Genomic DNA, 25,817 nt, shown 5'->3' with positions numbered 1-25,817 from the left:
CTCCCTCCTTTCCCTTTTTTCTTTGCCTCCTTCTTATCCTTCCTACCCCCTCGTCTCTCTTCTAATTTAAATATATCCACATACTTTCTTTTACGTGTACGCCGCACTAGTCGCTTTGGCACCTCCTCCCACAACTCGGTTAGCGATGCCAACGCCGGATGCCCCATTTCTTGCCTAGGCCCCTCCTCTAATACCGCACGTTGAATAGGACCTGACTCCCTGGAACTAGATGAGGAGGACGAACTTGAAGAAGAAGTAGATCTAGCTCTCTGCTTTCTCCGCCCTTGTTCCTGTACTCCTTGTACCCCTTCGCTACCTTGCTTAACCTGACCCCAAACCCGCTGCGCTGCCATCTGAAGCCTCCGCGGGATGCGCCGCCATCGCCAGCCTGTCCGGACATTAGAAGAGTGAAAGGTTGAAAGATGGGGCTATGGGGGAGGCTCCTGCTGTGGGGATGTACAAAAAAGCACATTCTTTTTTGTAGAGAAACCCTGTGGGTTCCTATTAAGAGGATTGTTTCATCTTCGTAGGGGCAACAGACATAGTGTAAAATATAAAAAGTACACAATTTATTTCATCTGAAGTAAGATGGGGGACAGCACAGCAGAGGTTGAAAGGAGCTTAAGGGGACGAGGTTGCTGCTCCCAGACTCTGGGCTCCCTGTGGCTGGGAAGCTGTGGAGGATTTGAGAGAAAGCACGGAGAGCCGACAGCCCAGGACCCTCCCTCACTGCACTGTCTGCTCCAGAGCTGGCAAAGATCCCATCCACGCCCCTCAATTTCCAACTAATCACTAGTCAGCACATGAAACCGAAACTAAATCTTGCTCTTACTTCTTGTAAAAATCATGGCTTCTGCAAACCCCTCTGAGAGTTTGCAAGATGAAGCTTCTTGTTCCATCTGTTTGGATTATTTTACAGATCCGGTAACCTTAGACTGTGGACACAACTTCTGTTGCTCCTGTATCACTCAGACCTGGGAGGGGATAGATGCAAACTTCACCTGCCCCCAGTGCAGGAAAAGGTTTCGAAGGAGGAAGCTCAGGCCTAACAGGCAACTGGCAAATATGACCGAAATAGCAATAAAGCTTTCTCGGTGTTCAGTGAAACCAAAAGAGGAGAATCTGTGTGAGGTGCACGAAGAGAAACTGAAGCTGTTCTGTGAAGAGGATCAGAGACCAATCTGTGTTGTTTGTAGAGAGTCCCAGGATCACAGATCTCACCCTGTGATCCCCATAGAGGAGGCTGTGCAGCAATACAAGGTGTGTGTCAGTATCTTTTATTATCACAGGGGCCGATGCGATAAGGCGCGCTCAGCCTAGCGCACGGGTTTACTCGCGGGTTTACTGCATCAGAATAGCATCTGATGCAGTAAAGAGATCAGCACATCCAAAACACGTGTTCCAACAAATGCGTGCCTGATAGCGCGCCCCCACGCACGGAAATCCATTGTAGATGAACATATTAAGTATTATCATCCGATGCAAGAAAGTGCACCCAAAGACCGGGCGACTGACGCACATTTTTTAACACAGGGAATTTAACTCCAGCTCCGGGGGGGGGGGGGGGGGGTGGAGTAAAGTAAACTTGGAGTCAAGGGCTCACGAGAAACATTACAAAATATGCTCCTCTGTGTGGCAATGAATGTGTCCTCCTCAGTATCATCCTGACTCATAAATTTACTGCTTGCGGTGGAGAAAATATATGTATCTTGATTCAATCAGAAAGAAGCGCATTTTTCTGATGGCCACACGCAATTTAGACGTCCATAGCAAAGGGCGCCTGATATATTCTCCTAACTACTATTGTTTGAATATACCTAGATATTTATACTTACCTCCTATATTATTACCCATTTTAGGCTTGTTTAACTTGTATTACATGTTTCTATCATTCATTGAATTACTTGTACTTGTTTTGTTCTATGGTCATTAGAATGTAAAGCTAGTTGCTGAATTATTGTTTATTGTAAACCGAGATGACGTTTTCAACGTGCCACGGTATATAAAAAATGTATAAATGAATGAAATAAAAATAAATAAATATAATAAACTTCAGCACCTCAGCAAAATAATCAAAAAGAAGTCCGATCAAAATGGACACTCGTATTGAGCGCCCGTTGCAATATACTCCTCTGAGGGCTACAGACGCACAGCTCCCCCTTAGAGTGCCCTTTTTATGCTGCTAGATTTCCCTCTCATTGAAATACTGCATCGGGTGCATGGGATGCACCCGATTAAGACAAGAGACGCTCGATACGGGCGCCTGCTTTGAGCGCCCGTCTTACTGCATCGGTCCAACAGTGCATCCCTGGGTCACCGTGACCCACGTAGAGAAGGCAGTGCAGGAATGTAAGGTGTGTATCAGTATCTTCATTGTCATGGTGCATGTACATGCATTTAGTCACATAACCTGATATTCAGACTCACGTGATGCACACTTCTTGTGTCTGGAAATCAGGTTGTCTTATGCATAGTTGAAGTTACACACAGACCTTTGAATTTTCACCCATTACTGACAATTTTACCTCTAAAATCTCACAAAAGGAGCAGTAGCACCTATTGTCCAGGCTGCAACCCTGGTTCCTGTCCACTGGTGTGCATTTCAAATTCATCCATAATCCATCAGCTTTTAAAAAAGTATCTAAACTAGTGAGGAGGAATAGCCTAGTGGTTAGAGCAGAGGGCTTATGAACCAGGAGACCGCTCTCGTTCCTTGTGACCTTGGGCAAGTCACTTTACCCTCCATTGCCTCAGATACAAACTTAGATTGTAAGCCCTCTGGGGACAGGGAAAATACCTACAGTACCTGAATGTAAACTGATATGATATCTCAGATTGAATGTCAGTATATAAAAATAAATAACTAATAACTAACTTTTTAAATATAATATTGAAATTCAAGCCAAAGATGTTTATTGTTCACAGATAAAATGTCAAATGTGCTTGGAACCTCTGAGAAATCAGCTGGAAGATCTTCTGACGTTTAAATCCAATGAGGAGCAGAAAGCTGAGGAGCTGAGGGTGGGTGTCTGTGTCTGTGTCTCCTTCTGAGCAGGTCTCTGTAGGGACCTTGTTCCTCTCACTGCATCAGTCCCCTGAACCTGATCAATCACAGAATTACAGGATTTAACCTGCCTTCTGTCAGAGGGCCTGGGAAGTATTTCTTGGTTCCTTATGGGCTGGAAATAGGCAGCCTGTGAATCAGAACATTTCTCCTCACGCCCTTAGAGGTCAGGGATACATTTTTCCTGATGCATTTAAAAAAAAATTAATTGCAGGATGTAAATTTACATCTTAAACTCTGTGACATGAAAGATAATTTTCATCTAATGTAATCATTTGTTGTTTGTAGCTTTTGACTGACTCCTGTGAACTCCATGATATAGTTTCTGACTGTGGACGCTCTGGTTACACAAAGCTCAGTAGGACTCTGGGAACAGCAGAGATTCCTTGAGGCCGATGCAATATTGTCACACGTTTAAACGGGCGCTCAGGCAGGAGCGCCCGCTCCCTTAATGAGTGCCGAGCCACCTCTCCTGGGCGCCCGATTTAATATTTAAATCAGGTGCCAGGGTAAAAAGGAGGCGCTAGGGGAAATTTTGCTCGTTAATTGAGCGACCCTTTTTCTAACCTGACTGCCGGCACTCCTTTTTTTAAAATTTATTTTAGGGACATTTCTAATTTTTTAGTTCCTCCAACTGATTAAATCACCTCGATATTACGTCACCACAATATTAAGTCGATGGAAGTACAGAAAAGCAGTATTTTCTGCTTTTCTGTACATTTTTTGGGCTTCTCCAAAATTAACGCCTGCTCAGAGCAGGAGTTAGTTTTGGCAAGTAAAACTGTAGGCATTGGGTGCATATTTTTTTTTTTTGTTGCATCGGAGGAATAGATAATAGCCTCATCAATATGCATTTACATGTGATGAGCACTATTACCTACGCGCGCGACTGGAAGTGTGTTTTGGACGTGCTAACTCCTGTTTTGCATTGGGGGTTATGGACGTGCGTCCCAAACACAAGTCCAGTTGCACATTGAGCCATGCAACTGTGGCCGGCGCTCAGTATTGCATCAGCCTGCTTGTTCATTGCAGGACCTGTATCCAGAGCTCTGTGCAACAAAACCAGGACAGTGTTACTGAAGATTTCCATCACTTTGTTCAATTCAGAGCGAGACAGCGATCAAGAGGCAGAAGATTGAGTCCGAGTTTGAAGAGTTGCAGCGGTTTCTGACTGAGGAAAAGCGCATCCTTCTCTCTACACTGGAGGAGGAAGAGAAGATGATTCTGCAGAGAATTGGGGAAAATGTGATCTGGCTGGAAGAGCAAAGTGCCTCCATCAAGCAACTGATCTCAGAGATAGAGGAGAAGAGTCAGCAGCCAGCCACTGAGTTACTGAAGGTGACAGCTACAGAAATATTTATAAGGAAGTTACAGATCTGTCATGAGGGCAGAGAGAATTCACTTAAAATAATAATTTAAATTTTGAATTTCAGCTTTAGTGATACATAAGGCATGCTAAAACATATAAGAAAAAAGTGGAATTCTGTAATAGGAAAAATTATATACATAGATGTGCACACGAATATTTTCAGGCTTGCTTGAACTTGAAATTGCATAAAATCATGAATTAGATGTAAAACCTGGCTGAATTCACTTAAGAGGAATTTCAACCTGTTAAAAATACACAGCGATATTCCTAACCTGCATAAAAACGATGCTCGGGGGGGGGGGGGGGGGTGTCTTTGCAGGGGCAGGTTTTGGATTTATGTTCGTAACTTGAAGCTTCAGAAGTTGTGCAGATAAATGAAGTGGCATTTAGTCATGGGAAGGGTCACTTTCATAGGAGCCAACTTTTCAAAATGATTGAAGGTGCAAAACACAGCACAAATTACCCCTCCCTGGACACAGTAAAGGATTTTACTCAGTACTGGAGACGCTGAAGCACCCATTGTATCCACAGAGCTGGTACCTATGGTAACATTCAAAACTTTTAGAGAGCCGCTGGGAATTTCCCCCCCTCACCCCGTGAATTTAAAAGTCATCCCCCCCCCCCCCCCACACACACACACTGGTCACAGTTCGGGTAGTTTTACTGGTGGTAAGCAAAGGGTGGGGGTTAGATCAGGGAAGGGAAATCCCTCTGCAGACTTTCTGGTGGGGACTTTGCTTCACAACAGCTGCAGGCTGCACGGGTACAAGGCTCCCGCTTTCCCCTGCCCGACCAAATTCCCAAAGAGAAACTCCTCGGGGGGCTTTCCCTGTGAATATGAGCGTGCAGGGTGCGCGTCAGTCTGAAACTTCCCCTATCACTTATGTTCCATTTTACCCTGCAGTAAGTTCCACTTGTGGATTTAGTCCTATCCAGGGAAATGTTCCAAGTGTGAACTCTGCCAGGACTTTTTACCAACAGACTTTACATCAGTTTTCAAAGGAAAAACTCTCATCGTGAAAACTGAGTCTGGAATAGTTTATCACACGGACCTGCAACTGCTAGCCCCTTTCTCTAAGGCCGATGCAGAAAGTGGAGCATTGAAATTCAGTTGAAATTCAGCACACAGTTTCCAAATGCACAAGCTCCTTTATTTTTTAAATTCCCGATGCAGTAAGCTAATGTTCTGCTAATGCATCGGGAGTTATGTATAAACGTTTTTATTGCATTTGTCCAAACAAAGTACATAACAACGAGGGAGTGCTGTAGTCTGATACACTCCCCCACAAAACTACAGGATTATTTATTTATTTATTTTATTTATTTATTTAGTGCTTTTCTATACCGACATTCATGATACAGATCAGATCATATCGGTTTACATGGAACAAGGGGAAATAATGTTAACATAACCAAGAAGATAGCGAAAATTACAATAAAACAGGGGTAGTTAAACTGGGAAAAAGAGGAGCCAGTGGCAGAGGAAACTCGGAACTAAACAATATCAATACTGTATTTTCATTAACCATATTAACATTATTTACAATAGCGGTAAAGGGGGTGCGATGATTAGAGGGCCTTGGAGTGTGCCTGTAGCTGTGGAGGTCCCAGATTAAGGGAAGGCTTGTTGAAATAGCCAAGTTTTCAGTTTTTTTCTGAATGTCAATTGACAGGATTCTTGTCTGAGGTCAGGGGGCATAGCATTCCAAATGGTAGGTGCCGCTGTCGAGAAGGCTCGCTCTTTGGTGGCTGAGTGGAGTGTGGATTAGGCTGGGGGGGGAGGGGGGTGAAGCGATCCCCTGTAAGCTTTATCTCCCAACACTCCACTCCCCTTCCCCTGCTTATCTCCCACCTCCCCCCCTGCAAGTACCATTCTTTTATTTCGAAGAATCAACAAGTCATAGCATCAATCATAACAGTTTGAACCCCATGGTATGATACAGTCATATGAACTTTAACCATTGAGAATGCGACTTCTGGCAGGGTGTGGAAGAGCCTGTATGTACAAGTCCCATGTTGATAAGAATCATCTCCGATGCAGAGGTGAGCTATTCGAAAGTAAATGATCCATGTTCATCATTGAATGAAAATAGTTCCGCCAAGTCCAGAAAGACGGTGGGTCTTCACTTCGCCAACCTAATAGTATTACCCGCTTCCCTGAAAGACAGGCTTTCTGGATCAATAAATGTGTACCAGGATCTCGAATTCGCAGGGGGGGGGGGGGGATACAACCAAACAGGAGCCACAGTGGGGCTACTGGAATGGAGGCATGCAAAATGGTCGCCAGATATCCAGCCACACGGTTCCAAAAATGTTTTACAGCAGGACAGGACTAAAAGGCATGCGCCAATGTGACCAACGCATCTTACATCTCCCACACGATGCAGTGGGAGATGTGCTATCTGTGACGAAACATATGCCCTCCCCAAAAACTTGAATTGTAATTCACGGTAATACATGTTAGACGAGATCCTGGCCACTCTACTATAACAAGCACGAAGAACCGAGGGAGTGACAACAAAATCCCCTTCGCTAGTCCAACGATCGGCTAATATAGAGTATACTTCCACCCGCCCAACCACCTTCAGGCCTTTATAATAGGTAGATAGTGAGGGAGTCTTTTCTCTGGTTAATTCCAGTATCTTGTCCAGCTTCTGAAAGGTGAATTGTTGTAAGAACGCCTCGGACATGGAGGTAGTGAGTGATCTGTAGATATGAAAAGGCATACGACAGCCCCAGGCCATAATATTCTCGGAGTTCCGAGAATGATAACAGTTTCCCCTCCATAGTGATTAATTGCCCCAATTGGGTAATCCCCTTATCCGCCCATACCTTAAAGGCAGAAGACTGTGAGCCCCGAGAAAAGTCCACATTACCAGCAATAGGCAATAGATAAGCGTATACCCTGGGTAATTGCAGGTGTTTAGTGAGCTTGACCCATGCTTGTCTGATCGGCTGTGTAACTATAGAGTGAATTAAAAAGGACGGGAGCTTAGTCACCTCCACCTGGAGGATATACTTAACGTCTATCGGAGCAGTCAAGGCGCTGTCAGTCGTTAAATTAGTATAGAGGGATTTGCCCAATAACCAATCTCTAGCTATTTGCAAATTACTGGCCAAATTATACACCGCTAAATCCGGAACTCCCAATCCTCCAGTTCCCCACCTTTCCTGCAGCCAAGAGAGAGGTAGGCGAGCCTTTCCACCTCTCCATAAAAATGTCCGCAGGTAACAATATACTGAGGACAAGTCTTTCACCTTAAGCTGGAGAGATAAGTTTTGGAGAAAGTGCAGCCATTTGAGGAGGATAATCATTTTGTTTAAATTCACTCAACCACAAAATGACAAGGGCAGATTTTTCCAAGTAGTAAGAGTATCCACGTATACTTTAGCAAGTGTGGGATGTTGAATTGATGTATCAAACTGGGATCTTTAGGTATGTGGACCCCCAGATAACAAAAAGAATCATCCTCCCATTGCAGTGGAAAGGGGTCTGACCATTGTTCTCTAAAAGCATCGGGAAAGGCCAGCGCTGAGGATTTACCTTAGTTCAACTGAAATCCTGCGCACCTCTCCTCCACCAGAAGACGAGCCTTGTCAGTGGCCGGCCCCACCCTCTGGAATTCCCTCCCACCCCTTCTTAGGAACGAACCCTCCACTCAAGTATTCAAAAAACAACTCAAAACTTGGCTCTTCAGAAAAACCTTCCCCCCTGATACATAACCCCTGCAATGGGATCCAACCTCCTGCACTGGGATCCAACCTGCCTCCAAATAGACCCCCCCTCCACTGCTCCCCCCTGATCTAACCATCCCCCTAATTATTTATATATCTACCTCCCCTCTCCCCACCACCCTCCCTCCCCCACATCCCTATTCAGGGATCCCTAACAGGTTACTAACTACAACGCTTCCTCCCAATCTCCTTTCTAAACATTATTCTCTATAGCCCCCGTATCCTTTCAAGTTTTAAATGTTATGCTTTTTTCAATATTAATCAGTTAACATATTCTCCGCTTTAACCATTATGTAAGTTACTATGTTACTATGTAAGTTATCTTGTTACAATGTAAAATAAGCAGTCCCTGCCTTAAAGCAGTCCCTGCCTTATTGGTTTCTTGTTTCATGTAAACCGATGTGATATCTCGATCGAATGTCGGTATATAAAAGTTTTAAATAAATAAAAAAATAAATAAACCTCCAAAAGTCCAAAATAAATGCAAAAGGGGAGAGAGAGAGGTGTAGGGGTCTGTGAGAAATACTAGGAGGTCGTACATAAATGCAGCACACTTAAAGACCTCAGATTGGAAGCGTATGCCCCTAATTGCCCGATTCGCCTGTATGGCTAATAGCAAGGGTTCCATCTGTAATATGAAAAGTAAGGGGGATAATGGGCATCCCTGCCACGGTCCCCTTTTAATGTTGAAAGATTTAGACTGCTCCCAATTTGCAATAATAATTGCCTGGGGGTCATGATACATCAACTGTATCGCTTGATAAAAAAAACCATCAAAGCCCATCTGCTGCAGGATGTAAAACAAGTAGTTCCATTCTACTTGATCAAAGGCTTTTTCAGCATCAAAGCTGATAGCCAGATAAGGGGTCTTCATGTGTTGGCACATTTCCATGGCCACTAGTACTCATCTAATATAAGAGAGGGTGTAGCGCTGCTGCACAAAACCAACTTGATTACTACCTATCAAGGATGGAAGAAATTTTGCCAAGCGATCGGCCATAATCTTTGCTAACAGTTTTTGGTCAAAGTTGAGCAGTGAAATCGGGCGATATGATTCAGGTAATGAATGATCTTTACCCGCTTTAGGAATAAGGTATATGTGGGCCAGATTCATATCTGGAGGGTAACTTCTGGTGACAGTGAGTTCCGAGAATAACAGACAATGGGGTGGCCACTTTGTCCATAAGACATTTATAGAATTCGACAGAGAACCCATCCGGTCTGGGGGCTTTAAGTTGTTTAGAGTAATAAATAGCTAGTTTGATTTCCTCGGCCGAGAAGGGAGAGTTGAGAGCCTCCTTTTGAGCATCTGTGAGGCGAGGAATATTTAAGGGGGTGCAAAATTGGGCACACGCCTCCTCCGTCCACCCCTCCGTCATATAAAGCTTAGCGTAGTATTCCCTGAAAAGGAGTAATATGAACTGAGTGTTAGTCTCCATCTGACCAGTCTGATTCCGTAACCCTGAAATATAATGAGGAGCACGGGAGGATTTAATCATGTGGGACATCAGCTTGCCAGCCTTGTTACTATATTGATATAATTTAAATTGATAATATAACAGGCTTTTCTTAGCCCACTGATGGAGTAGGGTATTCAATGTACATTGTATGGAAAGGTAATTTTCTTGTGCGCTCTTCATGTTAGACTGAATCAGTTGGATCTTAGCTTTGCGCAGTTGAGTGCTCAGCTGTAAGATACACTGATTCAAAATCTTCCACTGATGAGCTGTTTACACGATTATATCCCTGCGAAGGACCACCTTGGCGGTATACCAAAACAAAGTAGGTTGTTCCCGATACTCTTGGTTTAGGGTAGCAAAGTCAGACCACCTCTCCTCTAGATATTGCTGAAATTGCTTGTCCTCAGCTAGAAGGGGAACTTCCAAATCCTGACTGAACTAGGAGATTGCACTAATTGCAGGTCTATCCAGACCGGTGCATGATCAGAGACAATAATGTCGTCAATACTAGCCGCGAGCACACTTGAGAATGCATGACTGCTAGTGAGAACATAGTCTAGGTGGGAGTAAGTACCATGGGCCTGGGAGAGATGAGTGAATTCCCTCTCCCCGGGGCATAGTGTGCACCACGCATCCACCAGATGGAGAGTGCTTTCTAGGAAAGTTGGACCTCTACCCATCCCGACCTCGTTACGACGGTGTTGGGAAGCATCTAGCTGAGGATCCCGGATAGTATTAAAGTCTCCCCCCACTATGATTGTCTCGGCCATGTATGGGAGCAAATGTTGATAGAAGACCTGGAAAAACCCGGAGTGATAGAGATTAGGGGTATAGAGATTACATAGAACCACACTTTTGTTATACAGCTCTGCCATCAAAATAATAAAGCGGCCCTCTGGGTCTTTGATCTCTTCTGGACTCTGATGGGTAGATGTTTATTGAGCAGAATAGCCACCCTAGCCGACTGAGTGGTGGCAGATGCATAATGTATACTTCCCACCCAAGTTTTACACAGTTTGACATGCTCTGGATCAGATAGGTGAGTTTCCTGCAAAGCAATATCAGCAGACTTCCGCTTTAATATGCTCAGTATCTTAGAACGCTTTATCGGAGAATGAATCCTTCACATGTTCCAGGATATTATACGAGTCTCCATACTAGAGGTCCCAAAAATTCAGAGACTGTACCTGCAGAAAATACACAAAGATCCAGGTAGAGACCCTCCCAGCAGAGGCCGCCATGGAGTATTGGGGCCCATGCGTCTGCTACTCCCATCGATGAAATCTCGAATATCCAAATATGGTACTTGCACCCTCCTCCCCTCTCCCTCCCACCCCCCCACATTCTCCCTCCCCCCCTGCCAATTTTTCTCCTATCCCAATCCCCATCCGTTCCTGGGGTCTCAGATCGGTGATTATCACTCTGCTTTCAACCCCCCTCCCCCCCACCAGCCCCATCCCCTGTTTCAGCTGTAAATGAAGAAGTTCACCTTACAACAGGGCTGCCATCAGTCACCAGGATTAAGGAAGAAAAGCAGCTTGGGTGGCCCTGAGCTTAGCACAATAGTACAATGTACAGGCAAAGGAGCTACACATAACCTCAACTCCAAACATGTCAGCTCCCACTGCATAGCCATAATTTACTGTGCTTAGTAAATAATTGAAAGCTATATTGGCACACTTCCCGAGTTATCCCATTTCCCTCTGAGACTTGTAGTTTTCCCCACCTTGAACAAACAGTACAGTGGGCGACTGCATTAAACATCAGCAAAACATGCAGGTGAGGCTATTAGCTATTACCCTAAGATGCGAAAAAAAAAAAAAATCTCATTTTAACCTTCAAATTTTACGCACGCCCCAGAGCGGGCATAAAGTCTTGCTGCGCTTCAGAAGCTGTGTTTGAAAACAAAACGCTGCCTTTCTGTGGTTCCTTCTACGTGGTGTCATCACGGCGATGCTCTGGCAGAGGCAGCGCTGGCAGCGTAAGTGTGGACGTTTCCGGTGCTGCTTCTGTCAGAGCAGCGCTGGAGGTGCCAGGAGCAGGGGAGTGGGTCCCTCGCTCCCTGCAGAGAAATTGCAGGTATTTGGGGTGGGGTGGGGTGGGGAATGGGGAGGGGGTGTGCCAGTGCAACATTTCAGTACTGCGGGTGGGTGGGAGGACGTGGGGCACCCAATGTTAATACTTGGCAATATAGGGGAACCCACCTACAAACCAGGGGGGGGGTCTTCTACTAGTGTGAGAGGTTTGGGGTGGTGCGGGAATCACGGCCCGACAGGGTCAATTGAGACGTTTTTTTTGGGGGAGGGGGGAGGGAGGAGGAAAGGGATCGGGCCACTGGCCCTCTTACTTCATCTATTTTTAAGTGCTGACGGCGCTACTTAGCAGGCTATTGTGTGATTGTGCAGAGCTGTGAGTGGAATATCCTAAAGTGTACAACAGCTGCTCGTAATCTGTAGGATGGAACTAGAAATAATCTCTGTCTCTTTTCTCCTCTAGGATGACAAGGACGCCCCGAGAAGGTAAACGTTAGTTTCCTCATAATTTCTTTGAGGCTGGATATTTATTTTTGGCGATGGTGGTGGTGGTGGTGGTAGGGAACGGGGAAGAAAGGATCTTATTGATTGGTGAAAGGGAGGAATTGGGGAATTGTGGGGAGAGGGAGGTGGGGAATGATTGAGAAGAGTGGGATTAAGAATGGGAAGAAGCACTGACAAATGGAGGGGAGTAGAGGAAGGGGAGGGAAAGAGAACCACAACCCCTTTTCTTCCTTCCCCGTCTTGGCCCTCTCTTTTTTTACTGTCTGCCATGGCAGAACTTCTCTCCCACCAGCACAAACCCCTCTCCCCCACCAGACTTCATCTCTCCACCCCCCCCCCAGCTTCCTCTCTGCTCCTCTGTAAATCATCCCCCCCCCCTGCACCCCCACCAATCTCCACCCTATGGATCCCTTTCCACCCTTCCCTAGCCCAGTTCAGGGAGAGGTGTGGGGGCTGCTCTCTGGTCTGGCACTAGCAGCCTGCGGTAATTGTGGGGGCGTTGCTGGCTGATGTGCGCTCGCGCACCCCACTCCCTCCCCTGGCCTCCACGCAGGCAGGTCCTCTGATCACTTTAGAGATAGCTGTGGATATACAGACGCTCCCGTGCTCACTCGTGCACATTCTCTCACACACATTCATCCTCACTCTCCTCATTCTCTCACAACCTGATTCTCTCTCTCTCTAACACACTCACTCATGCTCTCCCCACCAGGCCTGACTCCACCAGCAGCAGCAGCTGCCTCCTCCTCCTCCAGTCCCATGTAGCAGATGGGACTCCACCCTCTTTCTTCCTGATTTGCATGCCAGCGCGCCTACTGCTCCTTCTCGGGTCTCGCTGGAAGTGCCAGGGGGGGGCAACGACTCAGTCCCATTCTTCCATGCTACGGAACCTTCTTTTCTGGGGTGCACGGGCCACTCCAGCTGCAAGACCTGGAGGTTTCCGCTGTTTGTCCAGAGGCCCAGCAATTCATTTAGAATCCCGTGGGGGCCCTGGGTCAAAGCCGGAGACTTCGCAGGAATGCAGGTCGGCCGGCTCAGTGCCTGCAATTAGTGCATCCTTCCACAGCAGCCACTGCTGGACCAAGACAGGCCCTGGCACCTCCCTACACGGGGCGGGGGAGAGGAGGGGCGATGATGATGGGGATACCAGATGTAAAGAGCACGAGATCTGAGGAGGGTCAGAATGCACAACTGGTTTCCAGTGATTCTGCAGGGACTGGCAAATTCGGTGATAATGACCAGAATTTACAGGCCTTGCTGCAGTTGCATAATGAAGAGAAACCAAAGCCTTTGGTATATCTCATTCCCTCCACCTGTCTGATCTCTGTCCTCATGGGGTTTAACACGTCCCAGAATATCCCAGTGACTCTCTTACCTGTAGGTGTCAGAAATTGAAGTTTCCAGAACCAGAGGCTGTTTCTACTGACCTGAAAATGGGTTTCCCACTGAGATACCCTCAGCAATTGAAGAAACTGATCACAAGCTTTGGAGGTAAAGAAGAATCTTTCTCTTTTACTTTCGGTTTATCTGTTTGTAGTAAATCTTAAGCAGTCAGAATATGAAGCTTATCAGATACAAATCTACAGTCTCCATGCATAGATGAGAGATTTCTCCTCTCTTCTTCTATTTGTGCTCATGACTTCCTACTCTCCCTTCTTCCCTGGTCTCTTATTTGTTAATCTGTCACTTTTTCTTACATTTTCCTAAATTTCAAATTGCAAAACTTGCCATGCAAAACATTCAAATCCTAAATCTCTGAGTTTTCTCAGTATATTCTATAGACAAACTTCTGGCAGAACAAAACGACTGCAGGGGATATGATTGAGATTTATAAAATCAGGGGGGGCTGCAGTGGGCAGACAGAGAATGGTTATTTACTTTTTCAAGAAACACTAGGATCAAGGGACCCTCCATGACACTACTAACACAGTGGGGTTCAAAAGAGGATTGGATGAGTTCCTGAAGGAAAAGTCCATAAACAGTTATTAGCCAGGTAGACTTGGGAAAGCCAGCACTTATCCCTGGGACTGAGATACAAGAAATGGAGCAACTATTGGGGATCTGACAAGTACTTGTGACCTGGACTGACCACTGTCGGAGACAGGATGCTGGGTTCGAAGGACTTTGGTCTGATCCAGTAGGGCACTTCTTATATTCTTATGGAAATAATAAATGTCATGTAAAGTGTTCCACTCTTTGTAATATATAAAATGAAGGGATTTGCTTTTAATTATAAATAAACAAAGAAAATATAGAAATGTAGAGAGTTGTAGAAAATATCCCAAGGGAGCTGCGGGAGCGATTCTTACACTTAAGGGGCAATAATGAAACTGCCCACATTGATCTAATGCCCACATGCACTTTTTACCTACCAGCTTTGCACCAGTACTGAAAGTGAAAGATTGCATGGTCACTAACACCTGCTTCAAATGTGGGGAGATTGTGCTGGAAAAATGTGTGTGAATATTTGGAAATACTTCTACCTGTGTACTTTTCCTCCCCTGCCCCAGGAATGCTCCATTCACCGTGTGCACCTTTAACCTCTCCCGGGAATGCCTCCACTTGCTGTGTGCACCTGTAACACCTCCCCCCAGGCCTACCTCCATTCAATCTTTAACTCTCCCCACCCTGCCCTTAGGAGTTACTTCCACTTGCTGCACCTGTAACATCCTCTGGCAACCTCTCCACTCAGCACTTGCACCTTCAGCCTCATTGATGGGGCACAATTAATGCTTTTTACCCTTGGAAATCATTTTCATAATTGTCCTCCAAGATCCCACCAATTTTATCCTGATTGCATCATCAGCATCAGCCTTAGAAAAGGCAACAAAATATAACCTCAGGTTACAGGAAATAGTAAAAACCCAAAGAAGGATCACTGACAAGTCTGAATTATCTGACAAATAATGATAAGAAGACAACCTGAATTTGTCTGTTTGGGTTTTTTTTGGGTTTTTTTTTAATATGCCTGATGAACATAAAAACAGCAAGGCCACAGGTGCTCTGCCATTTTTTGAGAAGGAGGGTCCAGGCAACAGAATTATTATGCAAATGTTTCCCCTGGTGAAGGCAGTACATGCCAAAACACCGGCCTATGTTGGGATAGTTCAGCAGAGCATCTTTTCATCTTTTTAGAGATGAAAACAATGATATATATATTTTTTTAATGTTGAATGATGGTGCTAAGTACTCATTTATTTTTTCATGAAGCACTGTGTGGTTTACATTATGATTTACATACAAAATGTTTTGGAAAAAGCAACATGGAGAAGTGGTAAATGTTAAAAATTTGGGGTGCTCCTGTATAATACTTTCTGGAGCCCATTGCAGACAAGAGATTGTAGATTAAAATTATTGCCACCTGTATTGTTTTGATACCATTACTCTTAGCTGACCAAATAAGAGCATCACAATAATTTAATGACATAATTTAGTTTGATGTTACATAGTCCTATCTTTTGCACCTGTGGTATTATTGCTTGTGATATACATTGAGGTACAGCTTGCATATTTTCTTTTGAACATAAAAACAGAGAATTATAATATTTGTAAATATCTATTTATGATTCTGTTCTAGCTAATTAAAAATACCAAGTTCTTACTTTATAATACAGGAAATGTCTTGAGTTCTCCAATGAACATTTTATAAACTGGAATCTCTAACATTTTTATATTTGTTACGTTTTCTTCTCTATAAAAAAAAATCCCTTCCTGCAGGATTTGGTAAGTTTTATTCACAATTTGATAAACATATTTCTTCATAGTACTGTATTTATTTCTTTTCTTTGACATATGATCAATATTTGTCTTTGTATTAATACAGCTTGGTGGATGGATCGTGGTAGATATGCAGGTAACTGACTCTAATATAACTAATTATACAAAATAATCCAGTCTATTAATGAGACTTGCTGATCAGCCATTTAATTATTTACATATTTATTTAACAAGAATTTATAGTCCGCTGATCCAAAAACTTGTACTAGGTTATTACTACACAGTCACAAAACAGCAAAGGCTCTTGCCCGTGTCTCAGCCAGGTGGAACATCTTGATGGAGGATACACTAAGCAAAGACTTTCCAAGGGTAGAATGCTGAGGGTAGAATGTAAATGATTTGGGCCTTCACCAGGTTAGATCTTGAAGACTAAACTGACAATATTAAATTGGAACTATCAATTGATTGGCAACCAATGCAAAGACTGTAGCTTAGAAGAGAGATGCTCAAACTGTAAGGCGCTGGTAACGGTAACAGGCCAGACTCTGTATGCAGTGCGACAATGGAAAAAACATTACCATTCCTCATAAAATAACAAACAATAAAATCGAGAAATGTAAATCAATAGTAGTAAAACCATATTCATAAAAGGAATAAGTATTTCAAAAGCAGCTGATGAATAGTTTAACATCCAAATAATTAAAAAAAACATTTCAAAACAGCAGACATATCAAATACCCTCCAATAATTAAAACTAAAAAGGATTTAAAAATCCCCTGTTCTCCATACCTGGGAACGTTTGATTTCCAGATGCCCTGAGATTGTCATGGATTCACTGGGGGAGAGGAGGGAGGCTCTTAGACATGTAGCTCCCGCACATGCACATACAGGCTGGCATTCTCGCTCTCTCTCTCTCTCACACACACACACACACACACTCTCGGTCAGTTGTACCTCTCCCCGTCAAAGCACAAGTGGAGGCAGCAGCCTCTTCCTTCAGTCCTCTGCTGCTCTTCCTCATCCTTTGGGCCACAGGAGCTGATGCTGCTCTGCCTCCTGCTCCTGAAGCCCATGGCTGACATTACTTCTCTTCCTGTCATCCACATTGCCCCACTGCTCCTCTTGTTGTTCCTGTGCGTGAGCGGATCAGAGGCCAGTACCTCTGCTTCTCCTGTTTCTTCCAGGGTCTGGGGGGCCACTACTGCTTCTCCCGTTTCTTCCCTCCACACGACCTCGCTGCTCCTCTTCTTGCTCCTGAGTGCCATGCGGGCCCAGGGCCACTGCTGCTTCTGCTTCTGCCAGCATCTGGCCCATGCTGTTTTCCCCTCCTGATTATGACAGCAGCAGCATAACCTCGCCTTCATCCAGGCAGCGGAAGCAGGAAAAAGGAGAGGCCATGCTGCTGCCGCCCCCATGCCCGAGGCACTCTAGGCCACAACACAAGTCCACCTACTGCTTCCACTGGTCCTGCCTTCACCAAAGCTTGCCCCATCCTGCACAACCTCTTCAACCCCTGCTGGTCTTTACCAAAACATCTTAGAAGGTCCAGGAGGGGTCAGCAGTGCCCCATATGGCTCTGGGCCCAGCACTGAGTTCCTACCTTTGCTCCATCACATATATGTGTGTGCTTCAGTATACACAAACATATACACACACACACACACACGTTTCAGAAATCATATCTGATGAATGTGTCACCTCTGATTTTCCAGGGCAAATGGCACCAAAAGAATTGAGAAATTCCTAAATATATAAATTAAAAGAAATCCATACTGCACTAGTTGAATGTAATCTCTGAACTGCCTGGCTGGGAAGAACAAGGATGCTTCCTCTTTGTTACTGGAGCGCTGGGGAGCGGTCCCAATTCCGGGGAGCTTAGTGTGCCCTTGGACCACAGCGCGACCACAGAGGGGCTCCAGGAAGCGCCGAGGCAGGCGAGAAGTGTAGAAGCACGGGCGGACAGGCTGAACACCAGGAGCCCTGACCTCTGCCGAACCTGAATGCATCAAAGAGACCCAACAACGCAATGTTGGTCTCTGGGGTAGCTCTCCGGCCACTCGATAGTCCTTTCGGAACTGCCGCTTGGGAATGGCAGATGCGACAGGATGGACAGGCGATGGTACTGGAACTTGCAACTTCAGACGAGACAAGGATGCTTGGAACTCAGACAAGAATTCGGTTGCTTGGAGGTTTCAGGCAAGGTTCAGGATTATGGAGAAAGTACTGAGTGAGTGCTGCATCGCCGCGTGCCCTACACAGCCACTTGTGGCTGGTCGCAGACCACGCTGATGGTGAAGCGAACTCCGGTAAAGTCTTAGGCATGGATGGAAGCAGACACCAGGAACTGCGCGCGCCGGCAGGCCTATGGAAAATAGGCGCGCCGGCGCGCAAGGCCCTGCTCGCATAAATCCAGGCGGATTTACGCGAGCAGGGCTTTTAAAATCCGCCCCTATGTTTATAAGGGATGAGTGTGTGTCTGAGAGAGGAGACACTGGGTCCACTATTCAAAGTGCATTTAACACTATTTAGCCGAATAAGTGGACCTTATGCGGGTAACAGCCACTTAATATACGCCCATGTTCAGCGGCCGCCACTTAGCCATACAAGTCCTTTATATGCCTAAAATATATGCACAAAAAAAGTGGGCATGTATTGGCGGATTGGGGACAGAGCGAGTTAGATGTACAATTTATACGCCTAACTACTGATATTCAGAGTTGTATATATATGTGTATGTCATAATTTAGATGCTCCCAAAGAGCAAGTCTAAACTTAGCTGAGAAGACATCTCGCGAAGTGCGCACATATATGCGTATATTCAGCGGCTTCGCCTTGCTGCTGAATATACATCGTAACTTTGCCGGATAAGTTCTAACCAGTTAAGTTACTTACACGGCCAGCTTTGAATATTGGGCCTACAGTGTTTAGGAGTGCATGTATGACTGAAAAAGATGGCTGTGTGTTTGGGAGAGTGCATGTGTCTGTCTGAGAGAGGAGGCTGTGTGTTTGGGAGTGTGTATGTGTGTATGAGAGAGGAGACTGAGTATTTGAAAGTGTGGGTGTATCTGTCTGAGAGAAATGGCTGTGTGATTGGGAGTGTGTATGAAAGAGGAAGCTGTGTATTTGAGAGTGTGGGTGTATCTGTCTGAGAGAGATGGCTGTGTGTTGGGAGCGTGCATGTGTCTGAGAGAAGAAGCTGTGTGTTTGGGAGTGTGTGGGTGAATGAGAAGAGGTTGTGCCTTTGGGAGTGTGTCAACCTGTATGAAAGAGGAGGTTGTGTTTTTATTGGGGAGTATGGAGCTGGATGTGTAAATGCATTAGAGAGGCTTTAGTTGTGATGGAGAGCAAAACTACATGAGCGAGGCTGTGTTTGATGTGTTTATGATGATTGTTGAAATAATAATATTTTATAAAACAAAGTATATATAGAGAGAGTGCTTGAAAGCAAGTGATGAGTGGATAGACAACTGACAGTAGTCTGTCCCCACTCCACCCCCCACCGGTCCTAAAGTCCCAAGTTTAGTAAGGTGTCCAGTTATAGTGCATGGAAATGTTGGCCACCTTCATTGCTTTGCATTGTCTGCTCCAGGATCACTTTGCTTTCCTGTCCCTAAATGAAGGGATGTGCTGGATTAGGGAGCAGAGTGGCTCTTCTTTTCTCTGCAGTGTCTCCTCCAGTCTCACTCTTCTCTTCCTGTTCCCTGCAAGCTTCCTGGGAGTATAGGGGCTGGAAGAGGAAGCAGGGGGCTGTTCTCTTTTCCTGAGATTCAGGGCACTGGCCAATAGAGTCACGGAGCAGAGTCCTGCATGTGCCCATGCAATGAGTCCCCTGCTATGTAGGGTCAGGGCAGCTGCCCCTTTTGGCCATAAGTAACCCCAGGATTTTCCTCCCTTAAAAGCCAGCAGTATCCTTATCCTCTTTCTCCCACTCCCCCCCCAGGCCTAACCCTTCTCCTTCTCTTCCCCTCCCAATCTCAGCAGTATCTTTTCTACTCTTTCCCCAGCCATCTTCCTTTCTCTTCTCAGCTGTGAAGCTGCTAACTCTACAACCATCAGCACGCCACTGGCACTTTCTCCATTGCTGTTGCTGTCAGCACCCCTCCATTCCCTTTCCCTCACCCCTTCCCCATGGAAACATGATGGCAAAAAAAGACCACATGGCCCATCCAATCTGCCCATCTGTCCAATTAATTTAGCATTACAATTCTCATCAGTTCCTTAGAGATTCCCTGTATTTATCCCATGCTTTCTTGAATCCACCACTTCTACTGGGAGGCTGTGCCACTCATCCACCACCCTGTCTGTAAAGCTATATTTCCTAAGATTACTCCTGAATCTACCCCCTTTCACCCTCATCTGATGACCTCTCATTCTAGAGCCTTCTTTCCATTGAAGAAGGCTCCCCTCCTGTGCATGGGAACCTTTGACATATTTGAATGTCTCTATCATATCTCTCCTATCTCATCTTTCATGTTTAGCTTTAGAACATTGACCATTTTAGTAGCCACCCTCTGGACTGACTCCATCCTATTTACATCCTTTTGATAGTGAGGCCTCCAGAAGTGTACACAGTTTTCCAAGTGAGATCTCACCTGTGACCGATATTGGTGCAATATCACCTCCCTTTTTCTGCTGACTAATCCTCTCCCTATGCAACCAAGCATTTTTCTGGCTTTAATCTTTGCTTTATCCACCTGTTTGGCCACCTTAAGATCAACAGATACAATTACCCCCAGATCCCACTCTTCCTTTGTGCTTAGAAGAATTTCATCTCCAATACTGTACCTTTCCCTTGGATTTTGTATCCTAAATGCATTACTCTGTCATTTTTAGCATTAAAGCTTAGCTGCAAGACCTTAGACCAGTCCTCGAGCTTTTGCTAGATCCTTCCTTATGTTTTCCACTCCTTCCTGACTGTCCAGCCTGTTACGGATTTTGGTATCATTGGCAAAAAAAATCAAACCTTTCCAGACAACCTTTCTGTTATTTATGTAGCTCACAAACATGTTGAAAAGAACCAGTCCAAGGACTGATCCCTTAGGCACACTGCTAATAACACCCCCCTCCTCAGAGAAAACTCCATTTACTACTACCCTTTGTTGCCTCCCACTCAGCCGTTTCTAACCCAGTCAGTCACTCTAGGATCCATACCAAGGGAGCACAATTTATTTATAAGACTTCTGTGTGGAACCCTGTGCCAAAGGCCTTGCTGAAATCCAAGTACACTACGTCTCGCACTCTCCCTGGATCCAACTCTCTGGTCACCCAATCAAAGAAATTGATCAGACTCGTCTGACAAGATTTATCTCTGGTAAAACTATTCTTCCTTGCATCTTGCAATCCATTGGATTCCAAAAATTGCACTATCCTCTGTTTTAGCAGCGATTCCTTTAGTTTACTCACCACAGAGGTCAGACTAACTGGCCTGTAGTTCCCAGCCTCCTCCTTCCCCTTTTATGAATAGGAACAACATCCGCCCTTTTCCAGTCCACCGGAGCTACTCCAGACTCTAAAGAAGCATTGAAAAGGTCAGCCAGCGGAGCTGCCAGGACATCTCTAAGGTCCCCTAGTATCCGCGGATGTACCCCATCTGGCCCCATTGCCTTATCTACTTTAAGTTTAGTTAGCTCCTCACGAACACACTGTTCTGAAAATCGATTGAGGGTTACCTCGCTTCCAAACTAATTTGTGTTTGTTTTATGTGGTCCTGCTCCAGGCCCTTCCACAGTGAACACTGAACAGAAATATTTGTTAAGCAATTTTGCTTTTTCCTCATCAGCCTCTACATATTCCTCCACTTCACCTCTGAGTCTCACAAGGCCATTTTTGCACTTCTTTCTATCACTAACATATCTAAAAAAAAGTCTTGTCCCCCCCCCCCCCCCCCCCCGTTTTATGTTATTTGCTAATTTTTCTTTTATTTGAATTTTCTCATTCCTGACTGCTTTCCCAGCTTCTCTTAATTTTTCCAGAAATTGTCGCCTGTCTTCTTCTGCCATCTATTACAGTTTATGAATGCTAACCTTTTTTCCATTACCCTTTCAACTATTCTTTAGAAAACCATAATGCTTTTTCTTCTTCCCTTTATTTACGTTCCTCACAAAAAGATTATTTCGCCCTTATTATGTCTCCTTTTAGTTTTGCCCACTGTCCTTCTACTTCCCATAGATTTTCCCATCCAGCTAACGACTCCTCGAAGTACTCCCCCCCATTTTGAAAAAGTTAGTTTTCCTGAAGTCTAGGACCCTCGCCTGTGAATGAACCTTCATCTCTTGCATCCTAATATTGAACCGCCCCATCCAGCGGTCACTGGTTGCCAGGTGATCATCCACTACAACATCAGAGATACTGTCCCTGTTGGTAAGCATCAGGTCCAGTATCGTCCTCTCCCGTGTGGGTTCCCCTACCAGTTTTCAGAACAGTTTTCCTTGCAGAGGATCCAGGATCTCCCTGTTTCTAGAAGATACTGCAGTTGGGGTGTCCCAATCAACAATCAGAAGATTAAAATCTCCTAGCAGCAGCACCTTCCCTTTCATAGCAATCTTGTGAGTATTCTCCATTAAATCTATTCCATCTCCTCTGTCTGTGATGGAGGTCTGCATATTACACCAATATAAAGAGATGTTCCATTCCCTCTTTCCAGGTTAACCCTCTCCTCCCCTACTTCACTGCATCCTCAGCCCTCTCCCATCTGAAACCCTCTCCTCCCCGCTTCCCCTCTGCATCCCCAGCACTCTCTCGTTCCCCATTCCAGTTTTGAATCTGCTTCCCCTACAGCCTTTAGCCATTCCCTACATTTCTATCACTGCCCTAAACCCCTCTCCTCCTCTTTCCCCTCCCCAATTCCAGGCCCCCTCCCCTCTCTGGTATTCCCAATCTTTTTCCCTTCCAGCCAGGAAACCGCTGTCCCCATAGCCTTCAATGCTCCGCTGTCACTTGCTCTTTCACTGTCACCACTGCTTCCTACTGTCTGCACCTCCTTCCCGCCTGCGTGGCCGGTGCAGCTTCTCAGCCCAGACACCTAGCACCGGCACTGCTCCATCCTGCTGTCCAGCCCAGTTTCTGCACTTCCTGCCACAGGGGCACATGTAATGCCTGACACACAGAACTGGCCTGTTACAGTAACTATTGGACCTGCCTTTATTGGTGTCGTATTGCAAGATTTGTTCTTCCTATTGCAGCTGTCTCAGAGCAAGAGACTGAAGTTTAATGATAGCTATTGATTGCGTGATTACACAAGTACTAGAACGAGGAACACATCCTGAGCTTTCTATTCTATGGTCACTATGCAGTAAGTAAATGCAGTAGCTGTGAGCTGTGGATGAAACTCAGGTCCATCTGGGAATTATTTGATTAATATGGAACTTTCTTTATTCGTATTGTGTAGCTGGGGGTTTCAGTGGAAAGGAAATATAAATGTGAACAGTTGAATATGTTAAAAGATTCTCCTCATACAAACATGTCCTTCCACCCTCTGGATGGAAAATGGTCCCTGCAAAGCTGAAACCAGAATATTAGTGAAGGCACGGGGCCAATAGGGTCGTGTGTTTTGGGAAGCCTGGGAGTGAATTAACCAATTAGAAACTTTCAATAGCTTATTCGGTAATGGTGTGAATGGAATCGTCCAATGGGAAGCACTGAAGACCAGCTGGCAAATAGGGTCGCTGGTATAGCTGAGCCTTTACAGCGACTGACAGCCAATAACAGCGCACCTCTCATACGTTTAAGTATGTGACTCAGGAACCAGCCAATGAGGATTAGGAATGGGTGGGTGAGGCGCTATTTGATGTTCATTAATGTATCTCCTCCCTGCAGTGGACGTGACTCTGGATCCTGAAACTGCTCATCCCCTGCTCCTCCTGTCTGAGGATCGGAAAAGTGTCAGGCCGGAAGACACCCTCACCTTCACGGAGGTGCTCGGCACTTTCTACAAAACACAGCTCCTGCCCTTCAGCCCCTGGAGATTTGATTCTTACCACTGTGTGCTGGGGTGTGAGGGCTTCATCTCGGGGAGACATTACTGGGAGGTGGAGGTGGAAGTGGGGGATGGGTTTTTTTGGGAGTTGGGGGTGTGCAGAGACTCTGTGAGGAGGAAGGGGGGGATCTCACTGTCACCCTGAGGAGGGATACTGGGCAGTGTGTCTGTGGTATGGAAGTGGATACTGGGCCCTCACCTCCCCGCCGACCGAGCTCCCCCTGAACGAGAGCCCCCGGGCAGTGGGGATTCTCCTGGACTGTGAGGCAGGAGAAGTTTCATTTTACAATGCAGATAATAAATCTCACCTGTACACCTTCACCCAAGCCTTCGCCGACATCCTGAGGCCTTTCTTCTCTCCTTATCTTCCTAAAGCGGCTCTGAGGATCCGCCCAGTTCCAAGCTGGGAGTGAGAGCACGGGGGTCCAGGGCTGTTACATGGAGAGCCTGGGAGGAGATTTTTCAGATCTGGTTAAATATTTGTGGGGAGGCCTCATCGCTGTAGATGTCCGTGAGAACTTTTAACCCTCATGCTGTATGGGTAGTTTATAAAGGGAAACTCCAGATGTGGTTTCCCTTTTGGAAATTGTCCACAAGGTGCTTGGGTACATTGGCGCCTGCTTCTTCTGAGGGCCGTAAAATGGGGATAAAACAACCTGCCTCATTTCTAAAATCAAATCTATGTGTAGTGTTTTTCTTCTTCAGATACAGATGTACTCCTGGCAACAGCACCTCACAATCCGGGTAAGAAAAGTGTGTGAGTGATGGAACCGGCCATGATTTTTTTTATCTGTGCGAAGGGAGGCAGCTCTCAGACAGGCTTTCAAAGCAGTCCTCCCTAAGAATGACCGACCGCGATGCCCCGGGTATGTGGTGGATTCTGCGGACAGTTCAGGCTTTCTCCTTCTCGCCTATTAATGCACTCACTCTTCTGTCAGGATAAAAAGTGTTTTGGCTGGCCTGGAACGGTCCAGGGCCAGGGTGTTAATCATGGACTGGCTCAGAGAAAGTTAGCCTCAAAGCACAGAAAGGCCCACCCCCTGAGGGTCCTTGGGAGATTCAAAAGGGATGAGGTTCCCAGTATTTAGGAGGCCAAAAAAGAAGGCTTGGGATCCCAGAGAAAGATCCATGAGCTCTTCCCCTGATGTGCATTAATGTTATACGGGGCTGTCTATCAAACCAAAGAAATGTGTGGCACATAAGTATGACCGTTCACTACATATATCTACAGCATTATTATTATTATTTTTATTATTATTATTATAAGAAGGGGCTCTTTATAATAATAAGTGTACATTGCAAAACAAATATCTCTCCTGCTGGCCTAAAAACTAATAAAGCTGTAGATATATGTATTGAACGGTGATACTTATGTGCCGCACATTTCTTTGGTTTGATATTTATCTGTATGTGTGTGGTGTTTACTCCGCATTTGTGGTATATACTGTGATGTCTGTTAGGTTTCCGAGTAGAAGGCTTGTCTTCAACTGTGTCCGTGCAGCCTATGAATAGAAACTGCTGTGAAATGACAAGGGACCGAAATCATGTACTAGATATAAGCTTTACCCCAAACGATGAGATACCTGCAGTGCATAAGACAGGAAATGATGTTCTGTCATTACCCTTGTTACGGATCGATACTGTAAAACCGCGGGAGAGCGGACGAACGCCCGCTCTCCCGGCGCACGCACCGGCCCTTCGCCGGTGCGAGCGATCCAGTATTTAAATGAGGCGACGCGGTGCAAACGAGGAAAAGGAGGCGCTAGGGACACTAGCGCATCCCTAGCGCCTCCTTTTGGCCTGGAGCGGCGGCTGTCAGCGGGTTTGACAGCCGACGCTCAATTTTGCCGGCGTCGGTTCTAGAGCCCGCTGACAGCCACGGGCTCGGAAACCGGACGCCTGCAAAATTGAGCGTCCGGTTTTCGGCCCGACAGCCGCGGGCTGAATTCAAATTTTTTTT

General features: G+C 45.6%; 1 pseudogene; it reads left to right on the top strand.

Annotated features, from left to right (window-relative positions):
- Positions 1 to 821: 821 nt before the first annotated feature.
- LOC115094328 lies at positions 822 to 25,607 on the top strand (annotated as a pseudogene).
- Positions 25,608 to 25,817: the final 210 nt, after the last annotated feature.

The sequence above is a fragment of the Rhinatrema bivittatum genome, chromosome 1, assembly GCF_901001135.1.
Source record: "Rhinatrema bivittatum chromosome 1, aRhiBiv1.1, whole genome shotgun sequence".
Lineage (NCBI taxonomy): Eukaryota > Metazoa > Chordata > Amphibia > Gymnophiona > Rhinatrematidae > Rhinatrema > Rhinatrema bivittatum.
This window is presented reverse-complemented; position numbering and strand designations above follow the sequence as displayed.